The sequence below is a fragment of the Chanodichthys erythropterus genome, chromosome 15 (genome assembly GCF_024489055.1).
Source record: "Chanodichthys erythropterus isolate Z2021 chromosome 15, ASM2448905v1, whole genome shotgun sequence".
NCBI classification, from domain to species: domain Eukaryota; kingdom Metazoa; phylum Chordata; class Actinopteri; order Cypriniformes; family Xenocyprididae; genus Chanodichthys; species Chanodichthys erythropterus.
The window spans coordinates 26408491-26430793 of record NC_090235.1 but is presented as its reverse complement, the minus strand read 5'-3'; the positions used below and the strand labels follow the sequence as shown (position 1 = coordinate 26430793).

Genomic DNA, 22303 nt, shown 5'->3' with positions numbered 1-22303 from the left:
TATTGGCTTACTGCTTGTCCTATATCTGCACATGGAAACATTACACGCTGCACTGTTGTGTATCACATACGTACACTATACCCTACTCTAAAATGGACTTTGTGGAGCAGACTCTGAGAAGACGAACTTGTTTTAAGGAACCACAAACCGGTCCAGGGAACAGGGATCCTGTTTGTGTGTGTGAGTGCTCGCATGCTCAAACATGTTGCAGTGCTGCAATATTAGATATATAAGATGTGTCTGATTTAATCATTTTCCTCCAGTCTGATATGAAATTTCCCATGTAGGAAATGATCATTTTATATATATATATAATATATGATCAGGGCTTTTGAGTCTGAGGGCAAAGCAGCATTAGAATATAAGCTGAAACTTTAGATTATGAATGTGATATCAAGACGGTTTCATTTTGAACCACCTAAACATCAGCAATTCTCACAAAACTGTATGAATAACTATATTTACTATGTTTTCTTAAGTGCAAAATTCATAGAGTCCAAGTCAAAAGTCATAAGTCACCATCAGGTCAATGTAAGTCTATGGATTTATTTTCCAACAATTTTATCATCCACCAGGTGAAAATCTTCACCTTCAAAGTCAAAGTTTGATTAGTTTAAAGCAAATGCACATCTATCTTCAAAAAGCCACATGATTCGAGGTTTCGTTCATATCTGTAGCACAAATGGTCCAATATGAGTTGCTTGTTGAAGTTTAATATTAAGGCTTGATGCTGAAATGTGCACTGTTAGTTAAAGGGATAGTTCACCCAAAAATGAAAATTATCCCATGATTTACTCACCCTCAAGTCATCCTAGACTCTTTTGTCAGACAAACACAATCGGAGTATTAAAAAATATCCTGGCTCTTCCAAGCTTTATAATGGTATTGAATGGGGCTCAAAATTTTGAAGCCCAAAAAAGGGCATCTATTCATCATAAAAGTAATCTAAAAACTCCAGGGGCCTTCTGAAGCAAAGCAATCAGTTTTTGTAAGAAAAATATCCATATTTAAAACTTTATAAACCATAATATCTGACTGCCGTACGTGAGTCTAGTTTCGGCGGAAGGGTGACCTCTGACACATGATGTATTGACGAACACAGAAGCGCAGAGGATACAGCAAAACAAAACACCAGTCATAAATTAGAAATCTAAAATGAGAATTTTTAAAGAGAAATGTCGGAGGATTTCGATATAAGAGAAGAGCCATTGCCGAAAGCCAGTTATTAAAGTTTATAAAGTTTTAAATATGGACGTTTTCTTACAAAAACTCATTGCTTCACTTCAAAAGGCATTAATTTACCCCCTGGAGCTGTATGGATTACTTTTATGATGAATGTATGCACTTTTTTGGGCTTCAAAATCTTAAGCCCCATTCACTACATGTACCATTATAAAGCTTGAAAGAGCCAGAATATTTTTTTAATATAACTCCGATTGTGTTCGTCTGAAAGAAGATGAGTAAATCATGGGATAATTTTCATTTTTGGATGAACTATCCGTTTAAGAGCAAACAGCAGGTCTGTACAGATCACAGAATCCCTCCTGTGATCTGTATCAGGTTCTGACAAAGATGGTGATAAGAGTGAAAACAGAAAAGATAAAGTGATTTCATTTCAATTCTCCTGGTGGCAAAAGATGTGGAAAAATTAGTTTCCGCTTAGTGTCACTTCCTATATCTATATTGTTTTATGTTTGGTTATAAATTTTAACAGACCCAGACGCACATTAGGTGCTCTGTAGACTCTTGATAGAATATGAAACATTGTTGTCCTGAGGTGTTATGGGATTGCTAAGGCATGTCACAGAGGTTTGAATTTGAAAGGACTTCTGTGGAAAAATAATACATTTCTCACTCCAGCATGTCTGTCCATCTGTTATATCTAAAACACTCCACATGGAAAACCAAACAATATGTCATTTCTTAGACGTTTAGTTCAATCCACGATGGCACAGTTGATGGTACACTTTAAACCAATCCAAAGGGGTCTTTTGAGCCTTGCTAGTAAATGCTGTAAGTACGCCATCTTGTTTTTGATAGCATTTTTCTCATACATGTCACCTTTAAACACTGAACTGAGTGATCCTGCTGTTTAGCCAACACAATGGCCTCAGCTTGGCCTCCTAGAGCTGATAGTAACTTCGAGGGAAGTGACATTCAGGGAAATGTTTAAGTGACAATGGCAGTGTGAGCCATGTCTCATAAAAAGACTGAGCTTGCAAGAATTGCCCCATTGCTGTTTATGACTTGTGGTCACAGCCACAACCACATGATACATGAAAGAAGAAAAAGGCATTAAAGTGACAGCAACAGTGTCTTTTTCACATAATAAAACAGCTAAATACATCTGATATAAACATGCAGCCACAGGATTTAGTTTTAACCTCAGATTTCTGGAAATTCAAAATAGATTCAATGGAATTAGTATCATGCTTGGTTACCTATTGATGAACAGCACTTGGTGTAATAATTTTCTCACTGTAGTAATGCAGATGTCCTCATGACTCTGGGTTAGATTGATCATTCACGCTGTGGTTGGAGCAGCGCTCTGAAGCTCATCTGAGTTGTGGAATAGAGACATTTTGAGGTAGGATATTCAAGCAGTAGAATTTACAGTATGTTTAATGTAGTGCATAAGTGTTGACAATTAATCAGCTGTTAGATCCTCTTTAAATCAGTTTGTTAGTGAGTACTGCAACAGGTTAATTCCACCACAAAAATCTCAATTATCTGAAAAACACGACAAAATTCCAGCAACAGTTTGTCTGTGGAAATGAATCAGTGCATTTTATTCTTAGACCACATATATTTATTAAGAATGCAAATAGGTTTCAAAGCTTCTCAAGCACATAGGACACTGGGAGTCGAAGCAAAGTCAAGTGTTTTTATGCCATATCATGGTCTGTATGTCTAGATATAATGTCTATAGCACTTATGTCTTCATTTTCTCCTCTGTTGCATTTAGGTTTCTCACTCGTTCTCTCCCTCGTTCACATGTTCACACATCCCACTATCTGTCCTCGGTCTCAGACTCCTGTAGCACTAATGGCTGTTGTCACAAGTTTTACTGCACCCACCCGCTGCGACCATCTGTCTGGTCTCTCTCTCTCTCTCGCTCTATCTCTCTCATCAATGATGCTTTATCAGCACGTCTGCCAAAATACAATGTTGCCAGAGAAGTACAGAGGATAATTAATCTGCAGAATTGGACGATAAGGCAGAAGTGTATACTTGTTAATCACTGTAAAGAAAGACCGAAATGACATTGACATGAAACCGTGACCTCTCCTCTTCCTCATTTCCATCACAACTCAAGCCATAAAACCTGCTTCCTTGTTGCAACTAGGGGATGGGTGACAGTGTATAGATGAAAATTATATATTAATAACTACTTTTAATTAATTTTATATGTATTATTATTATTATTTCGTGGTATAAAATTGGAGAGACTGTTAAAGGTATATTATGAATTATATTATTATTATATCATTATGTTCATAATATTCATGATTCATTATATTCATGAATCATATATAATAATCATATATAAATAAATAATTATATATAAATAAATCAATAATTTATTTAAATTCTTATACATGTATATTATAATTTAAAATATTTAAAATAAAAGTATATTACATATTTTATATTTATTTATTAATTATATATTGATCTGTGTGTGTGTGTGTGTGTGTGTGTGTGTGTGTGTGTGTGTGTGTGTATATATATATATATATATATATATATATATATATATATATATATATATATATATATATATATATATAAAATACACAATTTTTTAAAATAATTTTTTATATTTTATTTTTAATTCATTTTACATTCATTTTACATGTATTATTATTGCCGTCGTTTTATTTATTTATTTTATTTATATAATTATTTTTATGTTTTATTTTTAATTAATTTTACAGGTATTATTGTCGTCGTTGTTTTAAATATATATATATATATATATATATATATATGGGATATCTTCGCCCATGGCATCATAATTTTTTTTAAGCATTCTGCCACAAGCTTAGTGTTTTTAAGATGTCATATCTAATTGAAAATAGTCCAACTTTTAAAAAAGGATCTTGAGATCTACTTTCTCTTTCATTCTTCAGAGCATTATCCAGTTCCTTTAGTATTTTTTTGATCACTATAAAATGCTGCAAATAAGGCACATGTGAACCTGAAATCAGCCTTTTTTTATACAAGGCTTCCAGTTATGAAATTATTTGAGTAGTCAACTTTTAAAAATATTTTTTCACATCCCTAGTTGCAACACAAATGCTACATAAGCAGGGGGCATGTCGTTTGGAAATAGTTTGCCGCTATCTAATCCTCTAAAGACAACAGTTTATTTCTCACGTAATGCCCCAGAGATAAATTAATCACGGCTTCCTTGCTGCTATCTACAATCTGTGCTGTGGAGTCCTACTCCTGAATACTGATCTAAGATCTGTGCTTCTGGGAGTTGAGGGATGTGATGTCATTCCCATTTTATGCCTTATGGAATACCGCAGGTGGTTACTGAAAGAAACCAAACAGTCTAGCAGCAGATAACAGCGCATGCTGCACGCTCACGAGCTCAAAGCTGATCTCAGAGCAGCTCTTATGAGAACCATCTTTATTTAAAGAGCACACTCACTGTACACCCACACCTCCGCCTTTGTGTTGTCTTGTTACTCGGGTTTCCATAGCGGTCTGTTCTGTGTTTTGAGCGTCTGAAGGGAGTGGAGCTGCAAGATGACAGTAGTATGAGTGTGACTACTAGAGTAAATGCACTTGAGTGCATCTGTATGTGGATCATGTTCGCTTATCACTTAATACACGGCCTCAGGAATGGACGGGAATTCAAGGGTAGTAGTGTCCTATTGGTGACTCTGTACAGGCTGCTGGCTCTGTATTATTGAGTAATAATTATATATTTGTGTGTGTGTCCGTAGGCTGTGCTGGAGGCCTGCACTGAGACTACAAACCGTGTTGGGATTGTAACAACTTCAATGGGCCGCAACACTCACTAAAACACTGGAGGTGACTGAATGAGGTATGACAGGACTTTCTCTCTCTCTCACACACACACAAATATACACACACACGTGTACCTTTTGATAGCCATGACCTTTAATTCTACATTTTACTACTTGTGCAGGGGCATTATCTGGAGCGCAATTGTAAAAATAACTCTTGCTTAAGCTGTGTCCTACTCACCCGTCAAATCAGGCCCTGATTGGTGGAGCAATAATACAGGTCTGCCTAGCAACAGAGCTGTTTACCAAACAACACAGCTGGGGCTGAAAGCAGCGCTTTCACGTAAAACACCTCCAGGAAAAAGCTAGCTAGCGCAAACCGCTTGGGACAACACAGCTTTAATGATTCATGCTTGAAGCGTGGTCGGTCGCAGGCGTACTGTAACACGCAGGTTTACTGTAGCATGCTCACACACTGACATGTGTACGTGCAGCGGGTTCATATACATCAGTTAAGCATTTGCAAATAATACACGTGTTCATGTGAGATATGTGTGTATGTGAAAAGGCCCATGTTCTCAAGACTGAGAGTGCATTATATGCCAGATGTCGATCAGAAATTTCTGCTCTGTTGTGTATATGGCCCACAAAGCCAGATTTCAGGTAGATTTGTGAATGAATCCCATAAGCGCCCCCTATTGGTGGAATATATGTTGTATATATGTTGCAAAAATGTCATTTTGAAATGTGGTAGTGCTGTTGCAGTATAATTTTTTTTGTTTATGTATATAGACTTTATTTCAAAATGTAATACATTTATAAAAACTTTATTTTTAATTAATTTTACATAAAATATTATAATTATTAAAAAATTTTATTAACTTATTATAAGTAATAAATATATAATTTATAAAAATGATTAATCTTTTATAGATTTTTATCAATTCTATATGCTTATAATAGAATTTATAAAAAGATGTGTTAAATTGGGCAAAATATAAAATAGGTGCATAAAATGTCTATTAATCATTGACCATACTGTAACTGACAGGTAACTAAAAGGTACTAAGCTGAAAGGCAACTACTAAAATTAATCAGCCACACAGATGCAGTTGGGTCGTTGACGAATAAGGTTTTAAAAAGTGTAAAAAAACATAATGGAGATATAAATAATTTTAAAGTTTTATTAAGTGTTAACAATGAGATTATGTGGTTTTTATAATCAATTAACACTGCTTTTGTCATTTTTTACAAGATGGACAAAATTTGTCACCAAAAAAAAAAAGTTTTACCGGATGACACTTTTGGTTATATCGAATGACAATATTTTCAAACAATGCTAACAGGCTGATATCTAGCTGGCTAGCTAATTAGCTTGCTACCTGGCTAACATAAGGACAATCAAACAATTTATATTTAGTACAAGTTTTTAAAATATTACAACATTTTCAATGTTTTATAGTGGTTGTACCGAATGACCTGATGTTTCGGGACGTGTATGAGCAAGTGAAAACATGAGTTAGTTACTTTGCTTCATGACCATGTGGTCCTTTGCAGGTGTCTGTATGATGTCACATCCTGTCACATGATATTGACCGCATGACTTGGTCCCTTTATATTGGTTACTCCAAATGACATGAGTGAAATTCATTTTTCTGGGCATTCTTTCTCAAAATAAAGCAAAGACTTCATATAATTTTAATACCATTTTGCACTATGTTGATATATGATGTTATAAAATCATGCCAGAATAAAAAATATATACATTTATTACATTTTAAGATATTTTAATCACAAATTAAATGGCTGCGTTGGCCTTTGAATGGTTAAACCGAATGACCTTTTGACACTTCAAAATCTTTAAAATACCTTTATATGTAGCAAAATATAATTAAAACCTTTTGGATTCAATAAAAGAGATCTAGTTGTGCTACCTTACATACTTTGGATGTCATCTTTGTTTTTTTTATAATTATTAAGGCCTTTGGACAAAGAAATTACCCGTCACGTCATTGACCCAGTATAATCTTGAAATGGCCAAAAATGAGCCGATTAATTAGCCTGGCCAATATATTGCCGCATGACTACTCAGAAAATCAGGATATGAGAGACAAATGGGCAAACAGGCAGTGCTAGCTCATGGACGGGCCTGTTAAAGGCTTGATATGAACTCATTTTGAGGTAACTAATGGAAACTTATAAAAATTAGTACTTCACATGAGCTGAGGCTCTCTTTTCTGTGTCTGTTTTCCCTCTGTCTTGCTCGCTCCATTTTTCAGCTTAGACAGCTCTACTATGCCAGTGGCTCCTTTAACCAATCGTGGGCTTTTAGAGTAAAAGCTCTCATCCTGTTAAAGGTCACTGGCCTCTTAGTGCGCCTGGTGAAGCATAGCAGTTCATCACACTCACGCTGCTGTTTTTTTACCCTGTGCTTCCTAATGCTTTTTGAACGTTCTAATCTTCCGTTAAGTGTTAATATGGCAAAGGTGGGGTTCGGCAATGTGTTTTTCCTGTTGGTTAGTTCTTAAAAGACATTTAAAAAAAAAAGTAGCCTAGAGAAATGGATGACAAATTGGTGCTGTGAGCACACTGGAATGCATTAGAGTCAATTTATATAGTGTGATGTCATTATAAAAAGATGGAGGATATGCAATATTAAAGTGTGATGTGCTTGTGAAAACATTAAAGGGATAGTCAATGCTGACATCATTTACTCATTTACATCATTGCCTTATTCGATTTCAAATTTCTGTGTATTTCTTCTGTTTAGTGTTAAAAATAAAGGTTCTTTGTTGGTATCAAAGGTACCATGATGAAACTTTAACATCCACAGAATCACAAAAAGTTCTTTTTAGTGAAATTGTTTTTTATTATTTTTATTTTTACTGCCAATCGTCATTTTGGTTGCGTGAGGTTTTCCAGCTTTGTTGTTAAGCAACCAAAGTGTGAGCTTCAGTTAAAGCTCCGCCCTCTTCAGGAAAGGGGGCCGGGAGCAGCAGCTCATTTGCATTTAAAGGGACACACAAATAAAACTGTTCATACCCAAATAGGGGTGAATTTGACAAGCTATAATACATGATCTGTGGGGTATTTTGAGCTGAAACTTCAGACACATTCTGGGGACACCACAGACTTATATTACATCTTATGAAAAGGGGCATAATAGGTCCCCCTTAAATAATTCCCACCCAAGGCATACGCAATAAAGGGACGAGTCCTGATTGAATTGCGTTATCAGTGTGTTGTTACTCGCAGTTATGGTAAGGGCCGTGACATTTCCGAAACACGCTCAAAACGTTGACCAATCGCGACACACTGGTCCAGCTGACCAATCAGAGGACATATGTGAAAAATGTGCTTGTTGAATATTCAAGCATGAAAACCTATTCTAGTAGACCCCAAAAACAAAATCAAGACTTTGTAGAAGGGCATAATATGGCCTCTTTAAGAGTGTTTGGACCCCATTGACTTTCATTGTATAGACAAAAGACGACATTTTTGAAAGATGTCCCAGTGTTTATATTGTGTTCCACTGATGAAAGTCATACATGTTTGGAGCGACATGAGGGTGAATTTTTGGGTAAACTAAGCTAGTCATCTGTGATCTTTGTATCCTAATAACTTTTTTGTCAGGTGTGTGTCCTGCACACATGACCCTTTTGAAGTTTGGGTGCTGCCAAACCCAGCCTTATGTTTGCTTAGTGTGTGTGAGAGAGTTTGGTGAGGACAGCAATGCTATTCTTGGCTGTTGGGGGAAGTCTTGGCTCCCGGGCGCATGGGAAAAGTGTTCTTGGCAGGAGTAGCGGTGGCATTCCATTGTGCCTGAGTCCCTCTCCCCCTCAGCACTTAAAACTGTGTCCTTTCACACTGTGATCTCAGCGGAGCGCTTTCTAGAAAGAGGGAGAATAAATAAATTACTAGCATAAACACAAAAGCACCTCGCAATCACAGCTACTTTGCCAACCGTCCACATGGACGTGCCCGTTCGCACCTGTTTGCGTGCTTTTCACTTCTTAATTTCAAACATTCACACGCAGACATGTGTCATACATCTTCCTCATTTAAACAGTTTTGAACGGCTTGAGGTTCAGAATAACACAAACCTCATCCCCTGCTGTCATAAACATGTCTCTCAGCAAATTGGCCCTCATTCGCTGGAGCCGCTTGGAAGTCAAAGGTTCTGGAACATTGAAAGAATGGTAGAGGAGTAAACATCCAGCTCTCTGACATGCTGTGATATTACCTTCCCAGAAATGAACTCAAAACTCATTTGACCTTTGACCTAGGGGTGGGAATCAACAGGAATGTCTAGCTGACTGTCACAAAATGGTTGTATTTAATTTTTTTTTGAGTGGCAGTCACTTGTTTCTGACCAAAAATATTAATTTAAAGCTAAAAATATTTGTTCTTGGTCTTAAAAGGGGCTATTTTGACTGCATAGTTTGTTTTGCAGGATGTAGTCTATGTAGTCAAGGTCATATTTTGTACTTCAGTTAGACACTGGATTTTTCAAACTGGTGTGTGTGTTTGAGTGTGTGTATGTGTGTGTGTTCAGGTATTCCCTACGTTATGAGGACAAAATGTCCCCACAAAGATGGAAATACCAGAAATCTTTCACAATTTTGGACATGTTTTTGGTCCCCATGTGGAAAACAGCTTATAAATCATACTACTAAAAAAATACTGTTTTGTTTTTTTGTAATGAGATTTAAGCTTAAGGACATTATATTTTATTTCTGATTTTGAATTACGAATAGATGATAGATTAGGATTTATTTAATCAGTCTTTACTTAAGTACAGGAGCTGTACGGTTATGGTTAGAAATAACTGCCTGGGGGTGTTATGAATAGTGAACTGACTTGCCTTAAATTTATATAAACACTCAACAACAATAATGGTTCGCTCTAATAATACACTCATTCTAAATACACACGCATTCACACATTTATCCTTTATCCAAACAACCTCTTAAACTAGATTTACTTTAGGGACTTGAGAGAACAAATGGCCTTTAGGGACTTAAGAGCACAAATGTTTGCTTTTGCTTTTTTAATCACTGAAGTGGTTCATCTTAAACCAAACAACTGTTGCTCTTATTCTCAGGTAGTAGAGGTCTTATGTCTGACAGACTGGGTCAAGAGTTCAGACTGTTACTGCTGGAAATCTAGACGTCAGATGCGAATTAAGTGTGAATTAAGTGCATGCATTCACAATTATTTGTTACAAGGATTATCATTCCTTCACACTAGACACAAATGCTGATGTTATCTTCAGACTCTTTAGTTACTTGTTACCAGCCTGGATGATTTTTGACTGCAGCTCATTCTTGGAAACCAATTATATGTTATATTATACCTCCAAACAAGCTCCAATATGCCAGAGATTTGGTGGCGTGTGTGAAAGGTGACCCGCTGACCCTCTGCCAGTGTGCACAAGCTTTGAGGCCAGAAGTGGGGAGCTCGATGCAGAAGACACACTATTCATATATGGCATCAAGTTGCATGAATTGCATTACAAACTCATTTTCCATGTAAAACCAACAACTTTGTTAGGATAGAAACATGCAGGTTCATAGAGGTTATTTTAAAAATCCTTGTCCTTTGAAAACAGGGTCAAGGAGAGCCAAGCAATGAATGTGAAGTAATATTCTAAGAAGTGTTGCTGCTATTAGCTTCCATTTATATCCAGGTCGACCTCGATCCTGATGTATTGAGTGTATGTTTGACATTTGCGGGAGTTTTGTCTTCCTGATTACTCACAATGAATAATCGTCAATATTCTGCCTTGTAACCCACATCACAGGGCATGTTTAAGCAACAGCAAAGGTCAAAATACCAAAAAATGACGTTGGTGGTGCTTACAGAAAAACATGAAATGTGTTTTATGAGCTCCACTGATAAAAGCTTGTGTATATTTGTTCGGCTTGTACATAAACTCAAAGCACCATCAGGGGGCTTTCATTTTGGCTGTATTTATTCCTAATATAAACTCAGTTTCTTTCTTGTTCTCTCCTTTCGCACAAGATCATGTGATTCTCATGCTATCGGATTTCGGCTTTAGGTGGTCGGTTTGGGGAGCTGGCCCGTCATACTCATTTCTCACTCTCTATTTATTACCTCAGTGTTATCTAAATGTTTAATTGGTCATGAATGAATGATCACAAGACTGCTAAAGAGAGCGTTCACAGGATGAGAGATATCACTCTGTTTAGCCTGTGCTTGAGAGATCACAGCACAATGTGTTATGATTTTGACCTGATCAGAAATCTGGTTTTCTATGTCAGTTATGCTTCTGTTGAGCCTTATGTCAGTCATACATTTTTATTTTATTTTATTTTATAAAAAAAATAAATAAATAAATAATATATATATATATATATTATTTTATTATGCATTACAAAAATGTCAAACCAAATTAACATTGTTCAGGAAAGGTTCTTTTTTTTTCTATTTAGTATTTTGGACGAAAATAAAAACCAAAAAGGTGAATACCCTCAATGTACCTTTATATTTTGTATTATTTTAGCAATTTAAAACAGTCAGTGCATACAATGACAAAAGGTCGAAATTTATATATAGTAACCATTAACCATATTCATTTTATATAAAGGTAGCTAATAACAATCCCTCAAATTATCACATATATTTGACACAAAAGACTTTATGATTTTCATTATATTTTTAAGCTGATTATAGTTTAAGATATGCACCTTTTATTTAAAGCAGAATAAATAAAAGGCAAAATGGCTCAAAAATGTAGTTTTAGCATTATTTCTTTCAAGATGTCACTTGGGTTTGGTATGTTGTATATCTAATGCAGTGACATTCATAAATTAGCGTTTCCAATACATTTTTTTGACCCACACCTGATGTGTACAGTACATCAGCCAATCTGTGCTGTGTGGGCAGACATGAGTATTGTTATGGATCACAGCAGCGTCCTCAAACCAACCCTTCAGTCTGTCTTAGTTTGGCCGGAACCACTGAGCCACGACAGAGTCAAACAAGGCCACAACCAAACACAATTGCACGTCGTCCCATTTTGCCACAATTCAAAGAGCCTCCATCCTGAATCCTGTGGCCCTGCTCTCTCAGGAACATAAAGACTTCTCTGCATGGTTCACAGTGTGTGAATGGCTTTGAACAGGACCTCATGCTGTGCTTTGGTGCATTGTGTGTGTGTATGTGTGTTTGGTGGAGGTCCACTTTTATGTTCTGTCTTTGCGGGTTCAGCGTGATGCAGCTGTAAGTTGTATGCAGGGGTCGGTATTCTCAGCAGTACAGTCGTGATAATGGGCTGTAGCTCTGAGGTTTGTGTAGCCATACGGCTGCGTGTTGCATGCTGCTACATGGGTTGGTGGTCTTTTATGCAAAAGGACAGTGGGTGGAGGTGCACTGATGCAGTAACTCTTTCAGTGCTATGGACACACACTGAAGGTGTTTTTTATTGTTTGGTTAAATAATAATTGTATCATTAAAATGTATTATTTTATAAATAAATTTTTTGTAATTTGTAATACTGTTTCCAGGTCTGAGACCACTAGTTAGTATTTTGCGTTATTTTAGAATTTATTTTGCTAATTATTATTATTATTATTTTTAAATTGATAGCTGATAAGCTGATTGTAATAAGCCGCTGATAATACTTAATGGTAATCCTAATTTGCTGCTCATACCTAATACTATCCATAATATGCTGCTCATAATACCTACTAATAATCATGATGTTAAAACATTCCAAATGTCAATTTACAATTATTTTATGAGATTTTGAAAAATTATAAATTTTTAAAATGAATGTTTTTTCATGAATGCCGATCATAATAATGAATAATGCTCATAATACCTAATAATAAAAATAATAATCATTCATTTTTTAACATTTCAAATAGTTGTAATCACTTCTTAATTTTTTTATAGAAAATATTTATTATAAATTAACATTTTATGATAATGTATTGCTGTTTTTTTAACTGATAGGAGCTCATATTGTAAGCAGCTAGTAATATGGCACTCATAATATCTAATAATAATTATAATATTAGTAATAGTATACTTGTACACACACAAAACACACTGTTGTTAGTTTTACTCAAACCATCTTGTTCACATTACTTAAAAACCCAGGTATCTACATGAACTTAATTCGAGTTGTTTCTACTAAAAAAATGAGTATTGTCAGCTTTACTTTAATAAGTGTTTGTTCAGTCAACTTAACCTTGCGGAGTGAAACGCACAAATTTAATGTTAACATAACTAGCATGCTTTGCAAGGGACTGCATTAGGAGAGTAAATTTAGGGATTAAAGTGTTATTTTATGTGTTTTTCAGTAAAGGAAAAGATGTTGTTAGTTTATGTTAGTCTTTAATGTTCAGTTATGTTGGACATTTAGAGTAGTTTCTGTAATGTTTTTGAATTTATGCAGAAGTGTCGCGTCTGCGTTTAGACTGTAAACACCCATATACATGTTTATAGGATGAAATTCCTGCTCTCAATTCAACAAATCAAGTTTGTTCAATGAGTTATATTTGTAGTGAATTTTTTTTTAGTCCAAATAGTTAATTAAATAAGGTAAATTAAGTCAATAAATGTGTTTTACTTTTATAAATTTAACAACATTTCAAGTAAACTGCACATATAAATATTATGTAACAATGACATATTCAAATGATTTGTATTTACTCAAATAAATTTTGCCAGCTTTACTTGAATTTCGTTTGTTCATACAAATAATTTGCTATTTGTACAAATTACTCAATATAGTTGCATGGAACCACTTGACACGGCTTTTTTTTTTAAGTAAAGCCAACAATTCATTTTTTTGTCTGAAAAAGTATGCTTTGCTTTCTTTTGATTTATTTATAGTTGTCGGTGATTGTGTAATTTCTTTAAAGTGTCTTTTGATATGTTCGTGCTAGTTTGAGACATGACCCATTAAACTGCTCGAACACAGTCTCCCTTCTAAACGTGCGTGTTGTTCTGCCTCTTATTTGTCACAAGCGTGTGTATCTTTAGTCTCTATTTGTCAGTATGTCTGCGTGTTCTGCAAGAGCATGTGTACACACTCCTGTGGGATTATTGAGTAATAGAGAGGCTTAGCAGTGCTTTGCCGTGCCGTAATCCGTCACACACACACTGATACACACTTCGCATAGTGGCGGATTTCGGATCGCTTGTGAATGGAGTGAAGGCGAGAAGGACGCATTGAGCGGTAGTGGCGGACAAGACACAGAGGCACCGGCAACTGTTTGCGCTAAGGACAAACAAACCCGTGAAATCGATTCGTGGTCGAAACCAGATTCCAGCATACGTCTGCAATTATGTGCATCTAATCTGCACTTTTCGAACTCAATTGAAGCTTTGGCTCTGTGGTGCTGTCTCTGAGGAGAGAGGAGAGCTATTCATTTCTGTGACTCAGATTTAGAGGTCATTCAGTGCTAGTATTATTTCAGAATGACACAAAGCACTGTGCCAATGTCACACTTATTAATACAGTCACCTTAGATGTCATTCATGTACTATCAACATAAAAAAATATATACGTCTCAGGGGACATATGGTTACATGGTATGTGGCATGTTCACTCAGGTGATCAGGGACCCTGAGCATCTTTCCCTTGGGTGTTTTTTACAGTCAGTAGAAAGGTCTCTTTAGTGTCCTAGGTTATTGGAACTGTGATATTAAAAAGGGACATTTCTTTATATTTTCTCATCTAGTTCAGCCATGAAACTCTAAAACATGCATGCTTATAGGTCCTTTACATGCAATCTGCAAGCAATCACATCATTACCACATGACACAAGCTGATTGGCCTTTGCTGATCCTGCAGCCAATGAGATTGTTTGCTCAACATTTAAATAGCCTTGATCATTGTTTGCTGTAAGCTAGTCCTAAGCTAGTTCCTCTGAAGCCCTACGCCTTCCCCAGCTCCACCTGCCATGATCTGCTACAGGATTTATGTCTATTCATGCAGCAGCAGCATATCTTACATGCTCACATCTGTGTCTGTGTATAACAAGTCCATACTTACTCTGCAGCAGCAGTAATAATCAACATCGGCAGTAGCATACCAGATCTAGTCTGCCAAGACCAAATATATTATCATTACCATATGCTAAAACTATATATATATATATATATATATATATGTTTTATCCCATTTCTAGAGCTTGCCTTACCCTGGCTTTCTCGCCTCCACCCACATACCAAAAGGTTGAGCTCCAGTACTGGGTTTGGGTGAAGGTTAGTCTGAAGTGATTGTAATTAGCTTTATATAAACACAATAAAAGTCTATGGTTTATCCTTGTTTAGCTAGATAAACGTATGTGAGTATTTTTGTTCAGTGACTTGGCTGACTTCAGAGACCTCCCTCACTCTCATTTATAGTTACACCCTCAGACTTCAGTGAGAGAGAATGAACAGAGCCGGGACTGAGTTTCTGTTCGTCTACGGTTTCATCCCAGCCCTCTCTCACTCTCTCTCTCGCCTCCTACGGTATTATGCTTATTAGAAAGAGAGAATGGGGCCTCTCTGTGGTGGAGAGAGCATTTAGGAAAATAGAAACAGACCAACGAGGTTGGGCAAAATTCAGAATTGAAGAATTTAATCGAATTCAATTTAAATTGGAATGACAGAAATAGAAGAATTTACTATACTTTAGGAAGTTTTTTTTTATTATTTAACATGATTATACATATACGTTATATATATATATATATAATGTAATTAAATGTATTAAGTATAATGAGGTAAGTATAATGAAATTAAATGCACTTCACCATTCAAAAGTTTGGGGTCGTTAAGATTTTGTTTTTGAAACTTTATGGTCTTTAAGGCTTTATTTATTACAGTACAAACTGTATTATTGTGAAATATTATGATTAATATTGTTATTTTTGTAATATATTTTAAAATGTAATTTATTTCTGAGATGGCAAAGCTGATTTTCTGCATCATTAGTCCAGTCTTCAGTGTCACATGATCCTTCAGAATTCATTCTAATATGCTGATTTGATGCTTAAGAAACATTTCTTATTATTATCAATAAAAAAAAAACGGTGATACATTTTTTTTTCAGGTTCCTTCAAATAGAAAGGTCAGAAAAGAACAGCATTTATTTGTAATAGATATATTTTAACATTATATACTGTCACATTTGATCAATTTAATGCATTTTTGCTAAATAAAAGTATAAATATATCTTAATAAAATAAGTCATATAAGTTATATAAGTATGTAAATAATAAGTCTTAAAATAAAATCTTAATATATTAATACATTATCTAATGTTTTTGGAAATATCCTATATTGTGTGTTTGATATGGGTCATTTATACAGACAAATACAATGCATTACTGTATTAAAGTCAACACTTCTTTGAATTACTTCTTTAAATTCAAATTCATTTACAATTCTACAGGCACTGAATTGCATTTGAAAAAACATTTTCCATTCAATTCTGAATAGCACACAAACCAAAAGCCAATTCTGACCGAAGTGTTGCGGTCTCACTGGTGTTAGCTCAGCATTCGGCCATCACAATTTGCTGCTGGCAATTCAGTAAAAAGCACATAAAGTTAATCTGCAGTCATTCCTCTCTCCTCAGGGCTCAGTATGGGGTTAATGCTCCACTCTGTAATGCTGCTGGGCATGCTGGGTATGACTGTGACGCTTCTCTCTCTTTGCCAATCTGTCTATTCACCCAGCTAATGAGTCATTGTTGGGATGTTAGTGCCAAATGACGGTGATACAAGCAAGGGAGAATGTTCTGCATGATTATAGAAGTGATTGAGAGAAGGAGACACTGGGTTAAAGGAATAATTCACCTGGGGACTGGAAACGTCAAACTCTAGAACTACACTTAAATGATCTCAAAAGTATTAGTAAGTCATGTGGACTGTTTTTATGAAACTGTATTTTTGAAAACATTTGCTTTTACAATATGGAAAAGAGCAGCCAGGACATTCTTCAAAATATCTCATTTTTTGTTCCACAGAAAAAAGTCACACAGGTTTGGAACAAGATGAGTGTGAGTAAATGATGACAGAATTTTCTTTTTTTTTTTATTGAACTATGCCATTAAAAGTAATGTAGTATGTAATGTGCATGCTGAGAGTCTTGTGCGGGAGACCTCTTTCATGCACATATGTATGCGTGGGTGCGCATTATGCGTATGTATAGAGCCTTTCATGTGTCTCCTTGGCGACACGTCTCTGGAGTTCACAGTGACACAGAAGCAGAGAGAGGGAAGCCACAACTGAACGGCAGACAGTCGGAGGGAGTCACAGCCATTCTCTCTCGTGCAGGTGCCATCAAAGGCTCGCTGCTATTCAGGTCTGCTTCTGAAAATGCATATCAGTCTGAAACCATTCAGTGTGCGTGCATGTAAAAGGACACATCTGGCCATGAGAGGGCGGTTACATTCCGCTGAATGGTACAGAGCTTTCCTGTGAAGTTTAATTTGAGTGGATTTTTAAATCGCCGCACCCTCTGAATCACACAGAAAAAACTAATTTTTTGGCAGACGACAAGAGTGCATCACACCTGAGCATTCAGTGGAATATGAAACCAATCATTTTGTGAGTTAGGCAAACAGAACTGTGACTTTTTATAGAAGCATGAATATAAAAGACTTTATGTATGTGCATATGGCTGTATAAATTAATATATTTTTATTCATGTTTATTTATACATACTGTGATTAGCAGCATGTGTCAAGTGTTGTACTTGGATATGATTTGAACTCAGCTTTCCAAGTAATATAATAAAAGAAACTGTTAGAGTTTAAAATAGATGTGCCTGTGATAGTCTGGACATCCACCATGTTAGAGTCATTAGGTTGGATGATTTCAAGACCAGATGCACTCTGGGATCATGCTTTCACTGTTGGAACCATCAGGCTTTTTACACTTGAAATGATCTATATAAAATGTTATTGTATTATATTATATTATATTATATTATATTATATTATATTATATTATATTATATTATATTATATTATATTATATTATATTATATTATATTATATTATATTATACAACAGTTCTTTCTGGTTCTCGAATCTGATTGAGTGATAACAGCACTCCTACCTTTTCAACGTTTGTATCACTCCGCTTGAAGCGACTTTCATGGCTGCTGAGCAAATCCACTGTTTTTTTTTTGTTTTTGTTTTTTACAAATACTACACTTGTTGTACCACAAACTGTAGTTTTTAGAGTTTTTAGGCAAGAATATTGTTGTTTAGACCTGAAATATGTGACTCATATTTAAATGTAGTGCCTATTTTACAATTTGTTTAGACGTTTTCAGAGATGTGAGCTCCAGGCCACCAGCGGCCATTCAGTGCTCGTGTACCCGCCGAGAACAGCTTCATCCCGGCCAGTGCTTTGAGGATTTGTAGCTGGCTCTTGTAGTGGTTAAACATGAGATGTGATTGTATTGTATTATATTATATTATAACAGTGTTACTTTGTGTACCTGTACTATCCATTTTTGAATATTTTGAAAGATTTGAAAGAGGTGAATACATTGAAACATAGATCCTGTTTGGTATTGTGAGCATTACCATATTAAAAAAAATCATTTCTGAACATTTGGACAACTCTGAGAGAATCTGAATTCCCATGTTTTTATTACAATAATTCTGACATGGCGTGAACGCAGCATTAATCCAGGGTTTTGAAATTTCACTAAACATTGTAAACTCTTGGGTTAATGTTTTCATTTTTTTATTTCATATTTAAACGATTAATAACATTTATTGGACAAGAGCAGCACAACAATGCCCTCTCTGGTTGTCTTAAAATGAATATAATATCATTCTGTATCTCTCCAGATACGCATTTGCCAGCACTGTTGCGTTTAACCCTATTAACTTCCCTCATATGCCGAAACTAAAAACAGGAAGTGAGCATTTCTGCAACTGTACAAAGCTCATGCATAATTAACGAGACATGCATGGCTTTCTTGAATAATGTGCAATATATCATATTTCATGACTTGCATGACAGCATTCCAAGAGGAATTAAAGCTGTTCTGAATGTGCTACACTTTAAATGGACCCTCTAACTCTTACTTAATGACTGCAATCTGTAGAGAGGAGGAAGAAGATGTACTCCGCTGCAAAGAGTAGATTCATCTCCTGCAAAAATAATTTAAGGGGATATTTTGTTATCAGGTAGTTAACAGATGCAGCATTTTTTTCCTACTCTACTCTACTTATGTCTGTCCTCATAATCTCTTGTCTGTATCTCTTTGTTTCTCTCTTCCTCTCGTCCATTTATCAATCTCTCAGGTGACTGCACGCGCTTCAGAGTAAACACACGAAAACTAATTGAATTACCCTAAAGGCCCAGAAATGGTGAGCATAGCTAATTTGTTGCCACGGCAACAGACAAACCTTCCCGTGCCGCTTGTTTTGTTGACTGCGGTTCTGTAAACAGCACGCACTCCCTTGCCTAACAAGGGAACTCCTTGCGTGCCCGTCATGCGCTTCAGATTGACTCGCATTAATGACCGAGCCCGAGCTCAAAGCACTGACAACCTCTGACTGCCTCATACTTTCCATAACACGGCCCATAGGGACACACGTTCAGTCGTGCGTTAAATTGACTCATCGGCAGGCCCACATGGAGTATGCGCACGCAGAACTTCAGCGAGCATCATTCACAAAGTTCTGCACATCCCTTGTGTGTTCGTTTATTCCATATTTTTGTTATTTTGAGGATGTTTTCAGCTAGCAATAATAGTCTAGTACTTCACTAAACACATTTTATCAAATTTAAATACATTCCACAGACATCAGCTGACTTTCCACTAAAATTAGTGTGGGAAATGCAGAAAATGTCTGCAGGTTCCATCTATCTTTTTTCATAAAGAATGTGAGCATAAACAGGAAGTTTGAGCTTTCACCTGTGTAATTTTAGTATCATTTGAGATACTTTTTATTCATATTTTATTTTTTAAATATTATTTTTTATATATATTTTTCTTTTTCATTTTGATTTCGTAATGTTGTTCTGTGTTTCTGTGTTTAGTACATCAAGTTAAACTAAATGAAAATGAGAAATATTGCCTTGGAAACTACCTAAAATAAAATAAAATAAGCTAATGTTTAATATCTTATTTTATTTTGGCTAACATTTATTGAATGTCAAGTAACAGAATTTAGTTTATTAATTTTAATAACCCTGGCTTTCACCCTCTTTTTCAATACTCTTACAAATAAAGCTTCCAAAAGATGAGTTTCGTATCCATTTTTGGTTCCCCAAAGAACCAAAGTTTTTAAAAGAACTTATTTTTTTTTCTTACTGTAAAGAACATTTGGAACAATGGAAAGAAAGAACAATAGAAAAGTTCAAGTTTCTTCTTGGAACAATCGATGCCAATAAAGAATCTTTATTTTTAAGAGTGAATCTCTTTTTTTTTTTTTTTTTTCCTTTGTGGGAGACGTTTCTGTTGTCCGCTCTTATTGCACCATCCTCACCACCAATGAGCAGAATATGCATTTATCAAAACTGCATAGCTAACTAGGTCAGCTAAACAAACTCTAGCCTTTAGCTATGAATCTGAGACGTTGCTGTCTCTAGCACCCCCTGCTGGTGAGTTTACAGAACTGCACAAGCGGTATAGCGACAGTTCTCTCTAGTATTTATCATTTAAATGGTGCAGAAACTAAGAGGTTCAGAGACCTCCAATTAGATGAGATGTTACTGTATGGGATTAGCATCACAATGTCCTTGTGCTTTCATTGAGCTCACCTGAAATGAGCTTCTAATCCGGGGAATGCCGTGACTTTCCGTGGAAGTGTGTGTGGGTTTGTTTGTGTGCACTCTTCTGCTGAAATGATTAGTGCCTTGTGTGGGAGTGCATACTGCACATTTAAGGGAGAGGGCATATTATACTCGTCTGTCTATAGGCCTATATCTTCAGCTATAAAGCACTTTTGAAAATACTCATTTAATGACTTTTGACTAGTTAATTCCAGCATGACATCATTCTGTGGTGGAAATGACATTTGAGATATTTTTGCATTAAAATGGTAGATTAGTAAAATTAGTAGTAAATATTTTTAGTAAATTAGTAAAAATAATAGTTATATTAATATTCAGTTTGACTAGAAATGATGCACAATAAAAATTAGTGTCTTTGTTACACATTACATGTACTTGCTATACTAATAACTGTAATTATATGCAATTAACCCAAACCAAACCCGGATCTTAACCCTATAGTATGTTAATGTTATTTAGTACTTAAAGCTACTGTCTGTAACTTTTTTTTGTTTGTTTAAAAATTATCCAAAATAATTAACCAAAATAATAACCAGCCAGTTTTCAAAACTATCTCCTTACCTTAGCCCGATTCATAGCTGATCATTTGTTGCCTTTTCTTACAGCAGGAGGAATTAAACTTAAGATTTTGATGGTGGATTGTATGGTATTACAAATGGACAATAAGAGATTAGAATGTACAGAAACTGAAATCTACAGGTAATGCTAATACAAACTAAATAGTCACGCAATGCTGATGTTGTTAACATTAACAATTTGAGAACAGAGTATAACAATAATAATTTGCACGATTTGATGTGATATGAGCTAAGCGATCGTTACATTTAATCACCATTGGCAGCGCGATTTATTGTAATGCTTTTTTTTTTCTCAGTTGGTCTGAACAAAAGTGGCAGATTTGTTACTTACTTGTTCAGATGACATTTTCCGGTAAAAATTCTTATTTTGTTCATACTTCCAAGCCACATTCTCGCACATTCTACTCAGAACATGAGATTCATCTGCGCTGAGAAGCCTTGCCGATGCACAACCCACGTAAAGATGATAATTCCACAAATAATTGCAGGTTTCGAACAGAGATGGCGACAAAGAGGCAAAACTTACGGACTGCAGCTTAAAATGTATAATCACACTATATCAAGGACACCTTAAAATTACATGTAACCAAAATAATCATTTTATAAGTGATATTTACCTTGTTTTTTTTATATTTTGTGCTTATATTTACTGACCCTGTAATTGTGTCCTTTGTCAACAAGTATGATCCCACATTTGTAATTTCAATATTAAATTTTATTTATACACTAACAATCAAAAGTTTGGGTCATTTTTTTACATAGAGATTAATAGTTTTATTCAGAAAGGATGCATTATTATTTTTTTTATCAAATAAATGCAACCTTGGTGAGCTAAAACATTTAAAAATCTTACCAACCCCAAACTTTTGAACAGTAGTATTATATGTAAACAGTATTAAATACTTTATGCTTGTTTCAGTCTTTTAGATTATCATTGTTTTATAATAGA

The 22303-nt window shown here is 35.3% G+C and overlaps 1 protein-coding gene across 3 annotated transcripts in view; it reads left to right on the top strand.

Moving 5' to 3' along the window:
* Positions 1 to 22303, top strand: part of atxn1a (ataxin 1a) — a 112330-nt gene that overhangs the window by 69703 nt on the left and 20324 nt on the right. For 2 of the 3 annotated variants that reach the window (XM_067361714.1, XM_067361715.1), the window contains exon 3: positions 4959 to 5059. The gene's annotated coding sequence lies outside the window, so the exon portion shown is untranslated. Of the gene's footprint in view, positions 1 to 4958; positions 5060 to 16992; positions 17011 to 22303 lie in introns of those variants that run through there. The other variant, XM_067361717.1, reaches the window with a different exon arrangement.